Source organism: Schistocerca cancellata, chromosome 1 (genome assembly GCF_023864275.1).
Source record: "Schistocerca cancellata isolate TAMUIC-IGC-003103 chromosome 1, iqSchCanc2.1, whole genome shotgun sequence".
NCBI classification, from domain to species: Eukaryota; Metazoa; Arthropoda; class Insecta; order Orthoptera; family Acrididae; genus Schistocerca; species Schistocerca cancellata.
In genome coordinates, this window is record NC_064626.1 from 169,378,873 (window position 1) to 169,402,267 (window position 23,395).

Genomic DNA, 23,395 nt, shown 5'->3' on the forward strand with positions numbered 1-23,395 from the left:
CAGGATTGATGGTAACGAAGTCAATGAAGTTAAGGAATTGTGCTACCTAGGCAGTAAAATAACCAGTGACGGACGGTTCAAGGAGGACATCAAAAGCAGACTCGCTATGGCAAAAAAGGCATTTCTGGCCAAGAGAAGTCTACTAATATCAAATACCGGCCTTAATTTGAGGAAGAAATTTCTGAGTATGTACGTCTGGAGTATAGCATTGTATGGTAGTGAAACATGGACTGTGGGAAAACCGGAACAGAAGAGAATCGAAGAATTTGAGATGTGGTGCTACAAACGAATGTTGAAAATTAGGGCCGGCCGTGGTGGCCGAGCGGTTCTAGGCGCCTCAGTCTGGAACCGCGCGACCGCTACGGTCGAAGGTTCGAATCCTGCCTCGGGAATGGATGTGTGTGATGTCCTTAGGTTAGTTAGGTTTAATTAGTTCTAAGTTCTAGGGGACTGATGACCTCAGCTGTTAAGTCCCATAGTGCTCAGAGCCATTTGAACCATTTTGATAATTAGGTGGACTGATAAGGTAAGGAATGAGGAGGTTCTACGCAGAATCGGAGAGGAAAGGAATATGTGGAAAACACTGATAAGGAGAAGGAACAGGATGATAGGACATCGCTAAGACATGAGGGAATGACTTCCATGGTACTAGAGGGAGCTGTAGAGGGCACAAACTGTAGAGGAAGACGGAGATTGGAATAAGTCAAGCAAATAATTGAGGACGTAGGTTGCAAGTGCTACTCTGAGATGAAGAGGTTAACACAGGAAAGGAATTCGTGACGGGCCGCATCAAACCAGTCAATAGACTGATGACCAAAAAAAAAAAAAAAGTCGTCTTAGGCAGAGGCAGAGGCAGAGGCAGAGGCAGCAATAGGGCAGCTTTTGAAAAAGAGGTAACACTGTATCGTCGCTCCTTTATGATTTTAGTACGGCTCCGTCCACAACTTTTCTCTGGAAAGAGATTGGAAAGTAAGAACCAATACGAGACACGTACAAATGTATTTGTCTGAAAACCGTACACATCATCCCACCCCATATTAATAAAGACTACTGTGATATAGCAAAATTTATTTATGTCGAAACTTTGAGTATTTTTGAATCTTCCAGGAACTTTGGCAAGTATAATATCAACACCGAAATACTCCCATTGGGCAGCGTTTTAGGAAACCACAGAATCTTACCAGTTATTCGTACTCATCTACACTAATATGTCACTATCAGAATAAAATTAAAACTTAATTCCTTGTCAGTCGACCATATTGGTTGAGAACGTAAGAAGAACTTAATTTACGTAAATATTTTCTATTTATTCTGTCTCTACCTTCAGCGATTCAATTACTATGGTGAACATGTATCAGTGAAAATTTGTATCACCTTCAAGTGTGAACATTTTTGTTTTCTATAGTGCTTTTCGTAATACATATAATTTGAAACTTTAGAAGATCGATTCAGATTAGTTTCGGTTGACACAGGTATCAGTTAATCAAAAATTAAGTATTGTTGTGTTCTCTCTCACATAAAGTTATGGTTTCTGGAATTAAAACTTCTCGTGACTTTAAAAAGGATTCTGCTTTATTCTATACGGCTAACTGAACATTATCTTGCTCCTATTTTGGTTCGGATACTCACGTGACGGGGTATGAAAGTCTGAGGCGTCCGACTCGTCTTCTGAGACGAAGAGAAAGAAAGCCTCATTGAGACAACTCAATTAATTAATGAAGACCGGGTGGGAGGCATCCGAAACTGTTGATAAACTTGGAAAGGTTAAAACCACAGGCCGCAAATTATCAGTTTACGTCATTAACTCTCTCAGATCGCTGACGCGCCGAAGACGGCGAAGTGCAAATTGAGCCAACTATTTTACAAACAAACCTTTGTTGCCGTCCGGCGAGGGGCCGACCGCTCGGCCGTAGAACATTTAATCACGCCGTATTAAATTAGCCCCCAGCTCAAACAGCTTCATCAATACCCATTGCCTTAGCGGGTCTCATTAAAATATATTAATCCTTTATAGCGGGTCGATTGACGAAACTGGTTTTATTGGGCTCTCCGGTAATTATTCGTTATTTAATTCGAAGCTCCGCATGTCGAACGGTCGGAAGCAGTGGGGTGGTTTGGGCTGGCGAGTAGGAGGACGGGGATAGAGGGCGCACGCAGAGGAGGTGAAGGCCGCTCTCCAGTTTGCAGCAGCTGGCAGGGTCCAGTCGGTGTGGCGTCCGGCTTGTTCGCGGGCAACCGCAGCCGGCTATTTGTGTTTTCGCTTTATTTCCGCGTTTTAATTCCGAGCCGGCGAGTTCTCATATCAGCAAACAACGGCGGCGGTGCTCGCGGAAATTTCGCCGGCGAATACGCGTCAGGCGCACACGGCGCGGCGCGGCGCTACGCCGTGCGCACTCCATAAACCCGCGTGCGGCCAGAGCCGCGGGCGGCCGGTTCGGCGGCCAGCCGAGGCTCCGACTTAACAGGAATCGCGGCAGTCCTATAGCGAGCATTTAAACTCCGAGAAATATTTATGAGTTGGTCCGTTATAATTTTGCGCCAGAAAATGTGCGGCTGTGGCCAGGGGCGGATTCTCATTTCGGTAGAGTGGTTTTTGCGAAATTCGCTCACCGGTCGTTGCAGGCGCTTCGGGTTTTTGCCTGCCAGCGGGTAAGTTTCCTACAATCGCATCACTGTATGTCACTTGAGGGTTGCGGCTCCATCCCGTTCGCTCGCAGCCGCGCTGTTCAGAATACGTCATTCCGACATTTCTCATACGTAAAATTAGCTGCCGCCTCATACACGTTTACTGGAGGACAGCTACTAACATGGTACACATTCATGCTGAAAACTGAATTTTCCATGAGACAGTTTTAAAAGATAAATTTCAATGAATATATAAATCTATCCTATGAATGCCAGAAAGCTCTGTTTGTCCTCTACTAAAATTTAATAACATGTTGTTGTTGTTGTTGTTGTTGCTGTTGTGATCTTCAGTCCTGAGACTGATTTGATGCAGCTCTCCATGCTACTCTATCCTGTGCAAGCTTCTTCATCTCCCAGTACCTACTACAACCTACATCCTTCTGAATCTGTTTAGTGTATTCATCTCTTGGTCTCCCTCTACGATTTTTACCCTCCACGCTGCCCCCCAATACTAAATTGGTGATCCCTTGATACCTCAGAACATGTCCTACCAACCGATCTCTTCTTCTAGTCAAGTTGTGCCACAAATTCCTCTTCTCCCCAATTCTATTCAGTACCTCCTCATTAGTTATGTGATCTACCAATCTAATCTTCAGCATTCTTCTGTAGCACCACATTTCGAAAGCTTCCATTCTCTTCTTGTCCCAATTATTTATCTTCCATGTTTCACTGCCATACATGGCTACACTCCATACAAATACTTACAGAAAAGGCTTCCTGACACTTATATCTATACTCGATGTTAACAAATTTCTCTTCTTCAGAAACGCTTTCCTTGCCATTGCCAGTCTACATTTTATATCCTCTCTACTTCGAACATCATCAGTTATTTGGCTCCGCAAATAGCAAAACTCCTTTACTACTTTAAGTGTCTCATTTACTAATCTAATTCCCTCAGCATCACCCGACTTAATTCGACTACATTCCATTATCCTCGTTTTGCTTTTGTTGATATTCCTCTTATATCCTCCTTTCAAGACACTGTCCATTCCGTTCAACTCCTCTTCCAAGTCCTTTTCTGTCTCTGACAGAATTACAATGTCATCGGGGAACCTCAAAGTTTTTATTTCTTCTAGATGGTTTTAATACCTACTTCGAATTTTTCTTTTGTTTCCTTTACTGCTTGCTCAATATACAGATTGAATAACATGTAAAAAAATTATGAACAGTTATACTGACTGAAAACATATATACCTTTACCCATTATGTCGTACTTCATCTTCAATCGCAGCAAAATGAGAGAGGTTTTCAATTTGCTTAGTATGTTCCATCATCAACAGGAGACTCCAAAGAATTATTTCTAAGAACAATAAAGCTAGAAATGGTTTCAGAACATAAGTGTATTGCAAACAGCTGACTCGATGTACTGGGCTGCTTGACTGTTGGAATACTAACGTTAAGTATCATTCTTCCTGACGCTAGGAACGAGCCTAGCACCCAGTTCCAAACCATTTTCTCTGTCATTCACTATGTACGTCACATATGTAATACAACATTCGGAAAAGCCGAGAGTATAATTGAGAGCAAGAACTGGGTTCCAAATTGCATAGATTTCTCGTAGAATCTTGCCAGTGAGAAACTTCGTTACAAGAGAGCCAGACTTGTCAAACAGAACGTGAGTTTAATGCTAATTCGATTTGATTAATTCATCGAGTAACGTTTGAATATTATATATTCTCAATCGCCAACGAGTGAAGTGGCACTGTAAGTACCTCCTCGACTTTTATGGAGGAACAGGATTCCAAATACCTGCCCGACTACACCGATTTAGATATTGCCGCTCTTTGCTGCAGTCAGTTCGCAAAATTTCAGGATTATTCCTCCATTGTAGCCTCGGCTCTCATTTCTTGTCAGATCACATCTAGTGCTCCATCTCTTCAGCTCGACATCAACAGGGCTCCATCTAAAGGACAATAATAATGTATAAATGTACACTAATATTTTAAAATGGTGAGCAAAATACAGGATGGCCTGTTTTTTGTGATTTTCCTTGTTATTTACAGAGAGAAATAACAAATTTTCTTATTAATTAAAATATGTAAACGACGGTATTAAAAGTACAGCTTTTGAGATCAGCCGTCAATAATTTTCCTCGAGCCTCCTTACAGTCGTTTATGTGAATGTTCCTGCATCTCACACATTAATGTGCTACACAGATGTCTGCCATTTAATATTATTTTTTTTCACCTCCCTCTCGCTGTCCCTCTCGCCATCCCTCCCCGCTGTTTCTTTTACTGCTATATTTTGTTTCGTATCTTGCTTACTTTATCATCAATTTCTCATACAACGTTGCACAAATTTCCACAAAAAAAAGACTGTCTGAGTGGGTGATAGTGTGCATTATTTCTGATAAACACGACGAAGATCAGAGCGTATGATTGGTTGGAGAAGAAGAAATTACTTTAATTTCTCTTGCTCTCTCTAAGAATATCCATTTTAGGATTGCGTTTCATGTGCAATACAGCAGAAACAACACTAGCGACTAAATACGTTAACCTATTAAATTGGTAGCACACTCTGATCTAGATCAAACAGCATTACTTCCTAGAATATTGTGCCACTGCCGGTGAAATAATATTTAGGTGCTAGCCGGTGAATACCTAATAGCGCCAAAAGGCCACCATTGGCGAATCCCGAGCAACTGAAGAGTTGAGAGTCTTTTATGTGAATACGAAGACACAGTAGAGGACGTACCATCGATAGCAAGCGGTCGGGCTGGATATATGGCGGCGTCTCCTGCGTAATGATGCGTCTTTAATGGGATAGTTTACAGGAAATAGGCCATTTACGTCGTCTCGAGGTTGTTATGTAAATCTCTACGATAACGTCCCGCGATTGCCTCTTAGATAACCACCCGCCACCCCTCGCTTCCGCTTGCCTCCTTCACTGTCACTGGCGAGGATATCGGCAAGCAGAGACGATAGACATGCTGACAAAAAATTTACAAATCTTTCCAATGATGACATATCGATGAAACCAACCAAAATTTCATAAAATTGTAATTAGACAAAACTTAACAAAACCCTTTTGTTTTTACAATCCCCTTAAAGGCTCTAGATTTTGTCACACATCTAAGACAAACAAGAAGCATAAAAAATTAACTTACAATATTTAAAAAGCTTAAACAAATTTCCGAACATTTGTCTCTGTACTTATCATCAGCGAACAAACTGAAAGTTCATGAATCAGTTTACCTTCACCTTTTCAAACCCAGTGTATATGTGCTATTTTTGTGTCGTTTTAGCTTTCATATTTCCCGTAGTATTCTGCAAGAACAAGTTTTTTACTTTTGCTTCAATAGAAAGCACAGGCTAACTAGCGTTTTTCATCATTAAATGTGCATAAGAACCTCTTTGGATGTTTTCGTAACATCACAGGAGTTATATCTCTGAAGGAAAATGATTTTCAAAAGAAATCTGCTACTGAATCTGCAGTTTCGTTCAGTTTTCCTCACAAGCTACTCCATGACAAATGTTGATCCTTCATCCTGATTGCGTCAGTGACAGCAAAATGATATTTACTGTAGAAGACGAAGTTTCGTGTAGACTGACATTCACTTCAGTCACTTTAGCTTTAGCATAAACATGAAAATGAAAGGCAAGGTAAATCAGTATGAAAACAAATATTGCTTTCATTATTTGTATCAGATACACTGTATGATTCCTCTAAGCCCGGCTACGCAGAAGCTACAAACGCTTCGTGATATTAAACAGAACTTTCAGCTATGTCCTTCACGCTGTGAAACAGCTGTGAACGGTTTCGTGTAACAGTTTTTTGCAGATCTCATCGATGTCAAGGTATTACTTCCCCGTTCGCGACCATTTCCAGACATAAATCAGTAAATAATTATACTACCGGCACATCTACCTCAAGGTAAGGTCACAGGAAATCCAGGTTGTATAAATAACTAACAGATAAATTTTACAATGCTGATAGTGACGAATCTACACTACATCATCGTAAAAAATATATCTTACAGATACTGCCTAGAGGGAGTTACGGGTTGACACTAACTTACGTATTTCAGAGAAGATTAAGTCGTAAAAGCAGTAGTGCTTTCACATGCTTTAGAATGCTCTGTGAATAAACTGCTTTAATTCATCCGTTAATAGGTGCTCATCTACAAGGACTTCTACAAAACCTAGCAACAAACACAATAAACAACAATGAATACAAGGCTCACCTTAAAACAATTAAACAATCAAATTCCAACATTTATCGTACGTTTCTGCACATGGTTTGTTTTTAAGTAATACCAACTCTACATAATGTAACAAAATAAATATCACTATAAGCACGTCTTTTCCTGAAATCAGTCAAAGTGTATTTTGTTCAGTGACAAGAGATATTCATTCGAGCAATCTGATTCATATTGTCTATAAGTGCACTTTAATAGTAAGTCCTGGTCCACTCATACACACTACCTTTTTTTTTTTTTTTTTAAGTGTCAATCCATGTTCTCTGTAGCTATCACTTGCCATCAACACAAAACAAAATGAAAGCATTCATTTTAGAATTCGATTATGAGCAGTTTCCAAAAGTAACGTCCGAAAGTGAGAACACGAAATTGGGCATTTGCTATCGTTTATATGGTAGTTCAATTATGCGAGCTGTTTCCTAATAATATACTCGTTCATGAGATTTAACGTTTCATTTACTGTTGCGACTGAAAAATCGGCGTATGTTATCGTGACTTGGACATTTGGCCGGTGTATACTGGTGGAAGGAATATTATTGAATTTCACATTAACTGGGATAATGTAGCGGTGTGTAGTTCCTGATTTCATGCGATTTCATGCGATCAGAGTGAAGTTATCATCACAGAGCTATATGGAACTAAGACATAAAGGTGTTATGAATGGTAGGCTCCATGTGGTTCCCAAGTCGTGCAGCTTCCGTAAACGATAAAAGTACCAAATATGCAGCAACCAGTCGCAGAATCATGTTTTATTTAGTCAGGTTTGCAAATCGATTTCAACTCATTAACAGCCATCATCGGTGCTTTCAACTAATATGTGCCCTGCGTAGTAATATGTCTTAAGCAGTGGTCAAACATAAAGTGATCACTGCTTAAGATAATATTACTACGCAGGGCACGTATTGGTTGAAAGCACCGATGATGTTAATCAGTTGAAATCGATTTGCAAAACTGAATAAATAAAACATGATTTTGCGACTAGTTGCTGCATATTTGGTAATTATAAAGGTGTTAATTAGTTGGAACTCTTCCCACAGTCAAGCACGACACTTCTTCGGTAAGAGTAACATATTTGTTGGATAGCACAGAGGTTACACGACGTTTCTTTCTCTTTGATATGCTCATAAACAATTGATTAGCTACACGTACCTGAACCTTATGTAGTCACAGTTTACTTCTTGTTGTGTCCGAGAACTACTTTAAACTTGTTAGGAAAAATAGTATTATTAAGCGAGCGAAAAACACAACCATGAGTGCCACTTCGTTTTCGTTCTTTTCACAACATACTGGGTGGTAACAGCTAAACCTTCGCTACGTGAGATATGCATGCACTAAAATAAAAAGATATATTTGTTGTTATTTTGCACTCAATAGGACGTTCTTTTACATGATCAAAGTCAAGATTTTATGTCATTATTTATGAACATCAAGAACATGCTTTATATAATTTCGACGTAGTATTGAAGTGAAGTATATTTTTGCGTTTTTTTTTAAGTTTACCATTTTTGAGAAAATTTCACTTTCGAGTGCTGTATAACGAATCTGATTTTCTTTTCTATTTTTACTACATCTCGATTTGAAGTTACAGACCAACAATATTCAACTAAAATCAGAATTACACATTGACAATTTCAATTTTGCTATAAAAACTCTTTTTTTTAAGTAACAGACAGGAGGATAACTATGAAGAACAAAGGGATCGAAAAGAGGTAACGCCTGATAGATATGCAACACAGCTAATGTAGAGGTCACGCGAGTACAATCTTAACTGACCAAAGCTACTATAAAAACTGGCATAGCCTAGGCTCCATCAAGATAGTCTAAGCCATTGTACGGTAGTTCTACCACTCAAGGTGTAGGATTTAGTAGCCACCTGTATATTGACCTAAAAAGACTTGCACAAGTTCTACATCTACATCTTCATCTACATGGATACTCTGCAAATCACATTTAAGTGCCTGACAGAGGGTTCGTCGAACCAACCTTCACAATTCTCTATTATTCCAATTTTGTATAGCGCGCGGAAAGAATGAACACGTGTATCTTTCCGCACGAGCTCTGATTTCCATTATTTTATCATGGTGATCGTTCCGCGCTATGTTAGTCGGTGTCAACAAAATATGTTCGCATTGGGAGGAGAAAGTTGGTGATTGGAATTTCGTGAGAAGATTTCGTCGCAACGAAAAACGTCTTCCTTTTAATGATTTCAAGCCCAAATCCTGTATCATTTCTGTGACACTCTCTCCCATATTTCGCGATAACACAAAACGTGCTGCCTTTCTTTGAACTTTATCGATGTACTCCGTCAGTCCTGCCTGGTAAGGATCCCACACCGCGCAGCAGTATTCTAGAAGAGGACGCACAAGCGTAGTGTAGGCAGTTCCCTTAGTAGGTCTGTTACATTTTCTGAGTGTCGTACCAATAAAACGCAGCCTTTTGTTAGCCTTCCCCACGACATTTTCTATGTGTTCGTTCCAATTTAAATTGTTCGTAATACCTAGGTATTTAGTTGAATTTACGACTTTTAGATCAGACTGATTTATCGTGTAACCTAAGTTTAACGAGTTTCTTTTCGCACTCATGTGGATGACCTCACACTTTTCGTTATTTAGGGTCAACTGCCACTTTTCGCACCATTCAGATATTTTTTCTAAATCGTTTTGCAGTTTGTTTTGATCTTCTGATGACTTTATTGCTGGCCGGAGTGGCCGAGAGGTTCTAGGCGCTTCAGTTTGGAACCGCGCTATCGCTACGGTCGCAGGTTCGAATCCTGCCTCGGGCATGGTTGTGTGTGATATCCTTAGGTTAGTTAGGTTTAAGTACTTCTAAGTTCTAGGGGACTGATGACCTCAGATTTTAAGTCCCATAGTGCTCAGAGCCATTTGAGCCATGACTTTATTAGTCGACAAACGACAGCGTCACCTGCAAACAAACGAATACGGCTGCTAAGATTGTCTCCCAAATCGTTTATATAGATAAGGAACAGCAAAGGGCCTATAACACTACCTTGGTGAACGCCTGAAATCACTTCTGTTTTACTCGATGACTTTCCGTCAATTACTACGAACTGTGACTTCTCTGACAGGAAATCACAAATCCAGTCACATAACTGAGACGATGTTCCATAAGCACGCAATTTCACTGCGAGCAGCTTGTATGGTACAGTGTCAAAATCCTTCCCCAAATACAGAAATACGGGATCGATCTGAAATTCCTTGAAATTACAGTGAAATGAACACCCTTAGCTGCTTACAGGCGTTGACATACGTCAACGGGGACAGATGAAAATGTGTGCGCCGACTGGACTCGAACCTGGGATCTCCTGCTTACATGGCAGACGCTCTATCCATCTGAGCCACCGAGGACACAGAGGAGAGCGCGACTGCAGTGATTTATCTCTGGCACACCTCCCGCGAAACCCACATTCTCAACGCATTGACCCGCACTACATTCGTAGTGTCCGAAAGAACAGATACCATCTTACAAGGGAACCTACCCATCGCACCCCCCTCAGATTTAGTTATAAGTTGGCACAGTGGATAGGCCTTGAAAAACTGAACACAGATCAAACGAGAAAACAGGAAGAAATTGTGTGGAACTATGAAAGAAATAAGCAAAATATACAAACTGAGTAGTCCATTCGAAGATAGGCAACATCAAGGATAATGTGAACTCAGGAGCACAGTGGTCCCGCGGTTAGCGTGAGCAACTGTGGAACGTGAGGTCCTTGGTTCAAGACTTCCTTCAAGGGTAAAATTTCATTTTTTTTATTTTCAGACAATTATCAAAGTTCAGGCACTCACACATAATGAACTTCGCTCTCCAAAATTCCAGGACATGTTCAGATTTGCTTGGACATATTCAGGATTTGACGGTCTACACACGGAAAAATTTGAAAACGTTAAAAACATATGTTTTGACAGAGCACAGGGAAAACTGCGCGAGTGTGAAACTGTTGCATTCATTTGTTGCAGTGTATGTGACAAACTCTTATGTTTTCATCACTTTTTTGGGAGTAATTCTCACATCCACAAGAAAACCTAAATCGGGCAATGTAGAAGAATCTTTTTACCCATTCGCCAAGTGTACAAGTTAGGTGGGTCGACAACATATTCCTGTCATGTGACGCACATGCCCTCACCAGTGTAGTATAAATATATCAGACGTATTTTCCTGTGGAGGAATCGGTTGACCTACGACCTTGCGATCAAATGTTTTCGGTTCCCATTGGAGAGGCACGTCCTTTCGTCAACTAATCGCACGGTTTTGCGGTGCGGTCGCAAAACACAGACACTAAACTTATTACGGTGAACAGATACGTCAATGTACGAATGGACAGATCATAACTTTGCGAAAATAAAAAAATTAAACTTTTCACTCGAGGGAAGACTTGAACCTCTCGTTCCGCAGCTGCTCGCGCTAACCACGGGACCACGGCGCTCCTGAGTTCAGATGGTCCTTGATGTTGCCTATCTTGAGCATGGACTACTCAGTTTGTATATTTTGCTTATTTTTGCATAGTTCCACACTACTTCTTCCTGTTTTCTCGATTGGTCTGTGTTCAGTTTTTCAAGGCCTATCCACTGTGCCAACTTATAACTATATCTGAGGGGGGTGCGATGGGGAGGTTCCCTTGTTAGTGTATATACTGAAATCCCTCGTCAATAGACAAGCTAGAGTGGGGAACTCCTTCAAACCGGCCTTCGCGTTGAAGACTGCAATAACATGAAACAATCAAATAGTAATCGCTGTGTCGTGATGACCCTGTTGCGGGTCTGCTGCAGCAGAACAAGCCTCGGGTAGACGGGAGGCCGACAGCAGCAGTTTAAGCGGCGCCGGAGGACAGCGGCACTTATTGGCGGCCAGTAGTTGGCAGGAGTATCGGTATCAGTCAACACGCGTCATTACAGCGGCCGGCGATATTTGCTCTCATAACAGCGCGGCGCGGCGCGGCGCGGGCCGGCCTACCCAGCCGCTGGGCCCGGCCAACTTTGCCAATTACGGCCGCGGCCCGCCGCCGCCGCCGCCGCCGCCGCCGCCGCCGCCGCGCTTCATTACGGCCGCGGGCCGGCCGCGCCGCGCCGCGCTGCTCGTCCCTGCTATACGCTCCGCTCTGCGCCTAATTACCCGCAACCGACTCCTCCCGGACCAACAGCTGCCCTTCTGCAAGCTCGGCCCGCGCCTTGCTTCTCACAATCGCCAGTGATAGTTCTAAAACTTCATAAATCTCACTCTTCAGCAGTCACAGACGTCGCGAAAACTCGAGCGTGTCGTCTTACTTCATTATCGTCGTCCCCCGACGTTATTTACGAAGGGATCAGTAGGTCTCGACCCTGCAGAATTCGATCAGAAAACTGGCAATCGCGGGAATTTTTGCCGAAATAACGTTGCGCATTTAAATCTTCGACTAACAAGGGGAGGCCACGACGTTTGGAACGCGGATTTACTGCGAACATCGTACACTCGTAGTACTCCATTAGGGCAACAAAATGTGTGTGCAGTAGCGCGTACTTCTCAAGCGTTATTGAAAAATTCGCAAGATAATTTCGGTAGTCAAATACATTCTTGTGCGTGGCCATTTCTACCATAAAGCCGCGGCAGCCTAGTGGTAGGAACGGGCCGCGATATTGTTTTCTTTACTCAGAGCACGATGCGGTGCTAGGTACATTTATTTTTGTTGTGTTATAAAGTCAAACCAGATTCAGAATATATTAAAAACAGTAAATAAAAATAAATAAATAAAAAGAAATTCCCCCAAAATATTTCCCCTTACCATCCGTGATTCCTTGACGGGCGAGGGGGACACTGTGACTAAGCCTCGGGTTACGACCCCTGATCGCTCTGCCCTCTCCACCCTCCTCCAAAAAAAAAAAAAAAAAAAGTGGTTAGCGTTCAAGCCACGTGAACTTTGGGTCGCTGGATCGAGTCCCCTTCGTTTGTTTTTTTTTTTATTTTCAACACAGTTATTTTCTTTACTATTTATATTACAATTGATATAATCGGAAAAAATACGTGTAACCAGATGAACTTTTATTAAATTTACAATGTTATTTGGCAGTCTACAAATTTTTATTATCACAAATAATATAATATTCGTAACTATCGACTAGTAAAGGGCCAAACGCATAAAGTGATACTGAAAATGTATGCTTGTCCGTGATTTGAGAAATCCCTCATACCTGGAAGGAGCCCGTCGCGACTTGTTACCTCCAAGTTTGTGGCCGAGAGGTTCTAGGCGCTACAGTCTGGAACCGCGAGACCGCTACGGTGGCAGGTTCGAATCCTGCCTCGGGCATGGATGTGTGTGATGTCCTTAGGTTAGTTAGGTTTAAGTAGTTCTAAGTTCTAGGGGACTGATGACCTCAGCAGTTAAGTCCCATAGTGCTCAGAGCCATTTGAACCATCTGAACCTCCAAGTTTATGAGCGGCACAGACGGCTTTGGAAAGATCTACAATTAATCGTCGCTTTCGACATTACGAGTAAAAGTTGCAGGATGGTATTTCTCGTAAAAACATGGAAAACATAAAGTTAAACGGCACCAGCTGCATTGAATAAATGCTATGTTTCCGCATACGCAAGGTCTTTTGAGGTTTTCCGTGGGGAAACAACCTCTCTTTCAAACGATAATTTGGAAGCAACCCATGCATAACGCAGCATTCCCTTAAATATCGGCGCTGCTAATTGGTCATGCAGTATCGACTGTATTTTAATAGCGTCGTCACGAGAAGCAATTCCTCGTTCTCTTTCGACTAAATACGAACAATTTTGAAGACACGGACAAGCATACATTTTCAATATCACTTTATGCGTTTCGTCGTTTACTAGTCGATAGTAAATTATATTTTTTATGATAATAAAAATCTGTAGACTGCCAAATAATATTGTAGATTTAATAAAAGTTCATCCGATTACACGTATTTTTCCCATTATATCAACTGTAATACAAATAGTAAAGCAAATGACTGTGTTGAAACATACAAAAAAAAAGGCGAACGGCACTCGATCCAGCGAGCCAATGGTTACGCAGCTTGAACATTAACCAGTCGGCTGCCGCCGGTTAACGATAAAAATGGCCACGCACAGGTATATATTGGACGACCGAAATTACCTGGCAATTTTCTCAATAACGCTTGAGAAGTATGCGCCCCTACTTACACATTTCCTTGTCCTAATGGAGCACTACGAGTGTACGAAGTTTGCAGTAACTCCGTGTTCCACACGTCGTGCCCTCCCCTTGTAAGATTCCACGTGTCTCTCCAACAATGTAAGTAGCCAGAAACTACACTTGATAACCAGCTGCTTCCCGATAACGTTAAAATTCTTAGGAAAGAATATACTACTTTCTGCAATTTCTTGTCAGCTTAAGCCTTTCCATTGTTCTGACAAACACCTGTAACAGACCTCAACTGAAGAGCCAAACAAACTGATATGCCTGTCTAATATTGGGCCCCGGCAAACACGCACAAGAAGCGCGACACGACTTGGCATGAACTCGACTTATGTCTGAAGTAGTGCTGGAGTGAACTCACACCATGAATCCTGCACGGCTGACCATAAATCCGTAAGAGCACCAGGGGGTAGAGATCTCTTCTGAGCAGAACGTTGCAAGGCATACCAAATATACTCAACAATGTTCATGTCTGGGGAGTTTAGTGGCCAGCGGAAGTGCTTGAAGTCAGGAGAGTGTTCCTGGAGCCACTCTGTAGCAATTCTGGACGTTTGGGGTCTCCCATTGTCTTGATGGAATTGCCCAAGTCCGTCGGAAAGCACAATAGACATGAATAGATGCTGTCAGAGTCGTACCTAGACGTATCAGGGGTCCCATATCACTCCAACTGCACATGCCCCACACCATTACAGAGCCTCCGCCAACTTGAACAGTTCCCTGCTGAGATGCAGGGTCCATGGATTCATCAGGTAGAAATCCATCCACTCGATACAATTTGAAACGAGACTCGTCCGACCAGGCAACATGTTTCCAGTCATCAACAGCCCAATGTCGGTGTTGATGGGCCCTGGCGAGGCGTAAAGCCTTTGTGTCGTGCAGTCATCAAGGGTACAGGAGTGGACCTTCGGCTCCGAAAGTCCGTGTCGATGATTTTTCGTTGAATGGTTCGCACGCTGACACTTGTTGTTGGCCCAGCACTGAAATGTGTAGCAATTTGCGGAAGTGTTGCACTCCTGTCATGTTAAACGATTCTATTCAGTTGTCGTTGGTCCTTTTCTTGCTGGAACTTTTTCCGACCTCGGATATTTGATGTTTTATCGGATTTTTTATATTCCCTGTACACTCGTGAAATGGTCGCACGGGAAAATCCTCACTTAATCGCTACCTCGGAGTTGCTGTATCCCATAGCTCCTGCGCTGACTGTAACACCACTTTCAAACTCACTTAAATCTTGATAACCTGCCATTGTAGCAGCAGTAATAGATCTAACAAATGCACCAGACACTGTTGTCTTATATAGCCGTTGCCGACCACAGCGTCGTATTCTGACTGTTTACATATCTCTGTATTTGAATACGCATTCCTGTACCAGTTTCTTCGGCGCTTAAGTGTATAACCACCTTTAAAGAACTCATGACAGTCACCCTAGATAAGATACATCATACAAAGAGTTCAGAAGAAATGAATAGCAGTGCATGTATCATGAGACATTCCTACGCTAAAATTACTCACTCCCATATGGACACTCACAAGAGAACTGTCCAACACCACAGGTCGAAACCTGGCCTGAAATTTTTCATCCACGTAGAATAATCCGAAAGAAACACTGTGTTAAAATTTTAGCTTTAAATGAAACAACAAGTTACTGTTACCAGACACTGTTTATTTATCTCCACGACGCGTTTCAATGGTTTAAATCTCCATCAGCAGGTGGATTTACATATGTTAATACGACATTTGTGTCTGTGTTGTGTTACGATTTTTTGGAGTAACTTGTGGCACTGTCTCCAGTGGTTACAGGTTTCTTTCACTGTCGTAACAAATCACATGTATACTCGTGGAGATAAATAAACAGTGACTGGTAACAGCAAACTTGTTGTTTCATTTAATGTCAACAACAGTCACGGTATAGCCTAACCTAAAATGTTCGCATTTAAAATTTTAGCTGCTAAGACATACGGCAAGCATTTTTAAAAAGTTTTGGGAAGTGTCAAATTCGTAGTAAGCCTGGCGGTTGGAGATACGTACACTCCTGCCGTAGCTCTAGCAGACAGCGCACGCGCAACACGACGACAGCAGAGCCTTGATTGACCGCACGTCAGTAAACAGATAGCACGGCGCAACGCCATCGTAATCTGTAGAGCGAATTTCAGTTTCTATTGATAGTTTCTCTGACACAAGTGTTCAGTTTCTATTCGCTCGAATTTGCAACTCATTAAATATTCACAATAATTAGCAACTGCCTTTGCGGAATGGCTAACATTTTAACAATGAAGATAACGCTGAACTAATTTTCTCTGTGATGTCTTCTTCGTACATGCTTGCATAATACCTTTTCTTCTTCTACAGATCCAGAGTTTGGACTGATGACCATAGATGTTAAGTCCCGTAGTGCTCAGAGCCATTTCAACCATTTTTGAAGATCCAGAGTTTGACTTTAATGTGGAATTCAATTAATGTTTTCTGCCTTGCAAAGATGAAATATGTTGAATGTGGTACGCACTTGAAACCACCTACTTCTCTGAAGGTCTACATATGCATTATTTATTAGTTAATTTCGTGCACATTCATTCTAATCATATACACATTTCGTTAAAAATTGTTGTAGCAATAGAAGAAACAGAAAATAACTGTGATGATTCCGTGAATTTTGGTTCGAGCAATGATTGTTCGCTAACTAAAATCCAATACATTCCAAGCCCAAAGAAACCATATACAATAATAGCTTTCAGTGACTAAGATTGCAAAAGCGTGAAAGAAGAACTATTCGTAAGATTTAGAACTGCCCGTCGCAGTCAATGCACCGTTGCTGAAAAGGATCAAGAAGACGGAGCCCTTTAAATCGCAAATGATAAGAACGTTATTGATTTCCAGATTTCTTCGACCTGGTTTAACACGTTCAGTAAGTTATCCGGAAAAGAAAGTCGTAAGATCACGAATTTTACCTCAATTAAACGTGTACAGTAGGTATCACCAATAGGTAATAGTACAGCAAAATTTGTAGCTGATATAAAGACAAAGCGTCTTCTTTTTATACATATTACGTATACAGTCAGGTTTTGAGTAAAAAAAAAAAAAAGGCTGTGCACTCGATGAATAATATGACACATTCGTATTAAACAACGCCAGTGATAAGTGTCAGTGGATTACTTTTTCCGCAGCATTATATCTGTCTTCAGGAACAACAAGCCGAATTCGGATTAAAAATTAAAAAAAAGGACTGTTTACTTGAAAAACATCTTGTAATCGATGTAGTAAAATGTGGAAAAGTGGGAGAGAATAACTTTCAGTGTTACATCTGAAACTTCTTCTCACCATTTGCACAAAATATTCATTGCTTTTGTTGAACTCGTGGCCTGGACATAACGACATATGTGTCTTTAGGAGGATGACGAAAAGACTTTTAATATAACTAGGATTCCACCCAGAATTAATAGCGTGGTTCATCATAAGAGAAAAAAATATTTCAGGAGTGTAAAGCAATTTTCAGAAAAATATACCATCGCACTTTTGGAAGAAAACATCATCCACACAATTCCGAAGACAGCAAGAGACAACAAGTGCAAAACTTCTCGCACAATCAACTTAATAGCTCATGCATTCAAGTTTCTGATAAGAATAATACACAGAAGAATGGAAAAGACAGCTGAGGATCTCTTAAATGACAGTTAGGCTTTCGGAAGGTAAAGCTACCAGAGGGGCAGTTCTGGTGTTGTGGTTGGTAATGGAAGCAAGACTGAAGAAAAATCAAGACAGTTTCATAGGATTTGTGGAACAGGAAAAAGCGTTCGACAATGTAAAACGGTGTAAGACGTTCGAAATTCTGAGAAAAACAGGCGTAAACTTTAGGAAAAGTAGGGTAATATACAATATGTACAAGAAGCGAGAAGGAAGAGTAACAGTGGAAGATGAAGTACGTAGTTCTCGGATTAAAAAGTGTATAAGACATGGATGTAGTAGTCTTTCGCTACTATTGTTGAATCCATGCATCGAAGAAGCAAGGAGGGAAATAAAAGAATGGTTCAAGAGTGGGATTGAAATTGAAGCTGAAAGAATATCGATAAGATTCGCTGCTGACATTGCTATCCTCACGGAAAGTGAAAGAATTACAGGATCTGTTGAATGGAATGAACAGTCTAATGAGTGCAGAACATGGACTAAGAGTAAATCGACAAGAGACGAAAGTAATGAGAAGTAACAGAAACGCGAACAGCGCGGAACGTTACATCAGAATTGGTGATCAGGAAGTAGACGAATAGACGAAGTTAAGGAAGTCTGCTACCTTGGAAGCAAAATAACCCCTAATTGACGAAGGAAGGAGTACATAAAAAGCAGACTGCCACTGGCAAAAAAAAAAAAAAAAAAAAAAGGCATTCGTGGCCACGAGGAGTCTACCAGTCTCAAACGTAGTCCGTAATTTGTGGAAGAAAGTTCTGTGAATGTACACCTGGAGCATAGCAGTGTATACTAGTGAAAGATGGGCTGTGGAGAACAAAAGAGAATCGAAGTATTAGAGATGAGTTGCCACAGAAGACTGTTAAAAATTAGGTGGACTCGTGAAATAAGGAACGAGGAGGTTCTCCGCAGAATCACCGAGAAAGGAATATTTGGAAAACACTGACAAGAATAAAGGACAGGACGATAGAACGTCTATTAATACATCAGGGACTAACTTCCGTGGTAGTAGAGTGAGCTGTAGACAGTAAAAACTGTAGAGGAAGACAGAGACTGGAACACATCCAGAAAATAATAGAGGACGTAGGCTGCAAGTGTTACTCTGAAATGAAAAGGTTGACACAGGAGAGGAATTCGAGGCGGGTCGCATAAAACCAGTCAGAATATTGATGACTGAAACACAACGTGAGGAGCAGAAACCATTCGCCACCAAGTATACTCCCAGCTGAAAGCCAACTCATGAATTTCTTTGTTATCAGTAACATTCTACGCTGCTTCCTACCGAACGCAGCGACACTTGAATGTATTAACAATCTCGTCTATGTGGGACGGACTTACAGGGTGTTTCAAAAATGACCGGTATATTTGAAGCGGCAATAAAAACTAAACGAGCAGCGATAGAAATACACCGTTTGTTGCAATATGCTTGGGACAACAGTACATTTTCAGGCAGACAAACTTTCGAAATTACAGTAGTTACAATTTTCAACAACAGATGGCGCTGCGGTCTGGGAAACTCTATAGTACGATATTTTCCACATATCCACCATGCGTAGCAATAATATGGCGTAGTCTCTGAATGAAATTACCCGAAACCTTTGACAACGTGTCTGGCGGAATGGCTTCACGTACAGATGAGATGTACTGCTTCAGCTGTTCAATTGTTTCTGGATTCTGGCGGTACACCTGGTCTTTCAAGTGTCCCCGCAGAAAGAAGTCACAGGGGTTCATGTCTGGCGAATAGGGAGGCCAATCCACGCCGCCTCCTGTATGTTTCGGATAGCCCAAAGCAATCACACGATCATCGAAATATTCATTCAGGAAATTAAAGACGTCGGCCGTGCGATGTGGCCGGGCACCATCTTGCATAAACCACGAGGTGTTCGCAGTGTCGTCTAAGGCAGTTTGTACCGCCACAAATTCACGTCCAGATAGCGTGATGCAGTAATCGTTTCGGATCTGAAAAATGGGCCAATGATTCCTTTGGAAGAAATGGCGGCCCAGACCAGTACTTTTTGAGGATGCAGGGACGATGGGACTGCAACATGGGGCTTTTCGGTTCCCCATATGCGCCAGTTCTGTTTATTGACGAAGCCGTCCAGGTAAAAATAAGCTTCGTCAGTAAACCAAATGCTGCCCACATGCATATCGCCGTCATCAATCCTGTGCACTATATCGTTAGCGAATGTCTCTCGTGCAGCAATGGTAGCGGCGCTGAGGGGTTGCCGCGTTTGAATTTTGTATGGATAGAGGTGTAAACTCTGGCGCACGAGACGATACGTGGACGTTGGCGTCATTTGGACCGCAGCTGCAACACGGCGAACGGAAACCCGAGGCCGCTGTTGGATCACCTGCTGCACTAGCTGCGCGTTGCCCTCTGTGGTTGCCGTACGCGGTCGCCCTACCTTTCCAGCACGTTCATCCGTCACGTTCCCAGTCCGTTGAAATTTTTCAAACAGATCCTTTATTGTATCGCTTTTCGGTCCTTTGGTTACATTAAACCTCCGTTGAAAACTTCGTCTTGTTGCAACAACACTGTGTTCTAGGCGGTGGAATTCCAACACCAGAAAAATCCTCTGTTCTAAGGAATAAACCATGTTGTCTACAGCACACTTGCACGTTGTGAACAGCACACGCTTACAGCAGAAAGACGATGTACAGAATGGCGCACCCACAGATTGCGTTGTCTTCTATATCTTTCGCATCACTTGCAGCGCCATCTGTTGTTGAAAATTTGTAACTACTGTAATTTCGAAAGTTTGTCTGCCTGAAAATGTACTGTTGTCCCAAGCATATTGCAACAAACGGTGTATTTCTATCGCTGCTCGTTTAGTTTTTATTGCCGTTTCAAATATACCGGTCATTTTTGAAACACCCTGTATTAACACCAAAGGTAAGCGATGTAATTATTCTGACGAGGTCGATGAATGGTAGCGAGAATTTTACAAACACAGACCTACCACGAGACTCTGTTAATTAAAGTGACTGCATCTCTTTCACACAGAGCAGAGTTCCTCTGCTGAGAGCGAAGTAAGCCTCTCCCCCGGGAGAAAGACACGGTGCGCCGCCATTACTCGCGGGTTACTTTACCGCGCGCGTTTTCCGGCGCTCAGTCCATAAAGTTTGATTCCATCCGGACGGTAAGTGACGGCGGTGTCAGCGCGCGGGCCGGGGCCGGCATCGGCGCGGCGGGCGCGGACGATTACCATAGAGCAAGACGAGACGCTAAGGAGCCCCTCGGCGCTGCTATTTGAAATGCATCAAGCCGGCGCGTGTAAAAGTTTGCAGCCTGCTCCCTCTTTCGCTGTCTCTCTTTGCGCCAGCCTCCCTCTGGCGGCGGCGACGACGACGCAGCTGACGTATGCAAATCCCCGGCTTCCATCCGCCCCTGAGCCTCCGACCCCAGCCGGGTTAGCGCCATCTGTGACCCGCCCCCCGCCCCCTCCCCCCCTCCGGCACACTTCTTGAGGAGGTGCGACATGTCGCTGCGGTGGCACGCAACTTTTTGGCGGAATGTAAATTCCGCCTGGGTCCGAGCTTGCTGTGCTCGAACCTCTTATTAAGTCAGGCTCTATCATTAGCATCGGGTCTTCACATGACACTCTCGTTTGGACTTAAAATGCATACGTCATCTAACAGAACTTGGCACATCGTCATTTTTCGTCACTAGCCACAGTAGTGTTTGGTTGGTTGGTTTGAGGAAGGAGACCAGACAGCGTGGTCATCGGTCTCATCGGATTAGGGAAGGATTGGGAAGGAAGTCGGCCGTGCCATTTCAGAGGAACCATCCCGGCATTTGCCTGGAGTGATTTAGGGAAATCACAGGAAACCTAAATCAGGATGGCCGGACGCGGGATTCAACCGTCGTCCTCCCGAATGCGAGTCCAGTGTCTAACCACTGCGCCACCCCGCTCGGTCCACAGTAGTGTTTCAAATATTCTCCAGCTATAGTATATTTCTAAATTGCAGCTCAGTAATGAGCACTAATAATGTCTCTATATAGTCATCACAAGGCATCCACAAAAAAATCTACACATAACGATGTTATATGTGTTCAAACTGAGAATTTAAATCATAGTACTTCTACAGTACGTCACCTGCACACACGTCTCACATTACACCGCTAATGAAGGTGGAACTAATGTATGACATAATCGGGTATGAGAGTGAAACCGTGACCCTTCATATTTCTGTTTGCCTGTTGGTAACCTTGTTTCTTGGCCGGTAGACCTTGAAAGTAGCTGGTAGCTCCAGTATGGGCACGAGGGTTGGTAGTGTCAGACATGTTGTTGTACAGCAAAATCATTTGTTACACTATTGTGGTTTCGTATCTTATTTTTGTGATTTCTTGTATTCAATGAGGAAGTTATACCATCGTATTACAAGCAAGTACAACGAATATATGTTTTCGAGGATGCAGTTTCACCTCTCGAATATTTATTAGTCTCGTTGTTCTTGTCAGAAGATGAATTTGGCATATTTATTTAATATTTCCTCGCCAGCAGTCGAAGCAGAAAAAAAAACTACGTGGATCCTTTGATTTGAACGTGCACATCCTACCCTTATGCCCTCTTTTGTACTGTTTTATGATTTATTTATGATTGGGTGCTGTGTGTGTGTGTGTGTGTGTGTGTGTGTGTGTGTGTGTGTGTGTGTGTCTGTGTCTGTGTGTTTGTGTGTGTGTGTGTGTGTGTGTGTGTGTGTTTGTACAGTAGACTACAGACAGTGAAAAGTGCAGATGTTGTCACCGGTAATCTTTGACCAGTCTCTTGCTCGTCTAAAGTAAACCAAGGAAGGCAGCTATACCAAAGTAGTGGGGAGTCAGGGTCAGGGCTCTGGTTGGCCGATGTAGCAAGGGGATGCCCCCACCACTGACCAGGTGGAGGCCTTTGTGGGCAATCAGATTCCGTCACTAATCCGCTAGCACCTGATCTGAACGGTTGTCTTCGTTCCCTGCGTGGAATATTTTTCTGCAGATTGGTATGAATGTGAAATACTTAAGCCTTTAGTTAGAAATAATGTTTCATATTTCCTCCGGACAACAACTACGACAAACAGATGGAGGGAGTTTTTCGGAATTTCGATACAATTTTAGGCAAGTAAGTTTGGAAAAGTTAGAACTGTTTATTCCAGGCCAACGGTTTATTTTTCTCGGATGTAATTAGAAGACAATGTAATTGTGTGTGTTAGATGTAAGTTGAGACACCGTCGTGTGTTAGTTTATAAACTGAGAATATTTAATAAAGCCGTGTGAACATTTTTAATTAGGTTAAGCACTTCCTCGAGGATGAGTAAGTTTACATAAAGCCTTTGTCAGACTGAGTTGTGTAGACAAAGCAGACCAGAAGTGCTTGAACCACTCTTAATTTCAGGATTGCATGTGTGCTGTATATATGCACGTGAAACTGATTTTTCATATCAGTTTAAGTAACTTAATTTTTTTTAGATTAATATTGTGCTTTGTCTTCATCATGAACTGGTGGGTCCAACACTGACAATCACTCATGCTAGTTGTCTGAATAGGAAAATTCGTGTGATAATTTAGATAAGTAACATCGTTTGAAGCTTTTGATTTTGTACTCCATGAGAAATTAAGGATGAGTACATTAGCCATTTGCCGAGCGGCTCTATGAGACCGCACTGCTCTGAAAAATGTGCATGGTTGCTC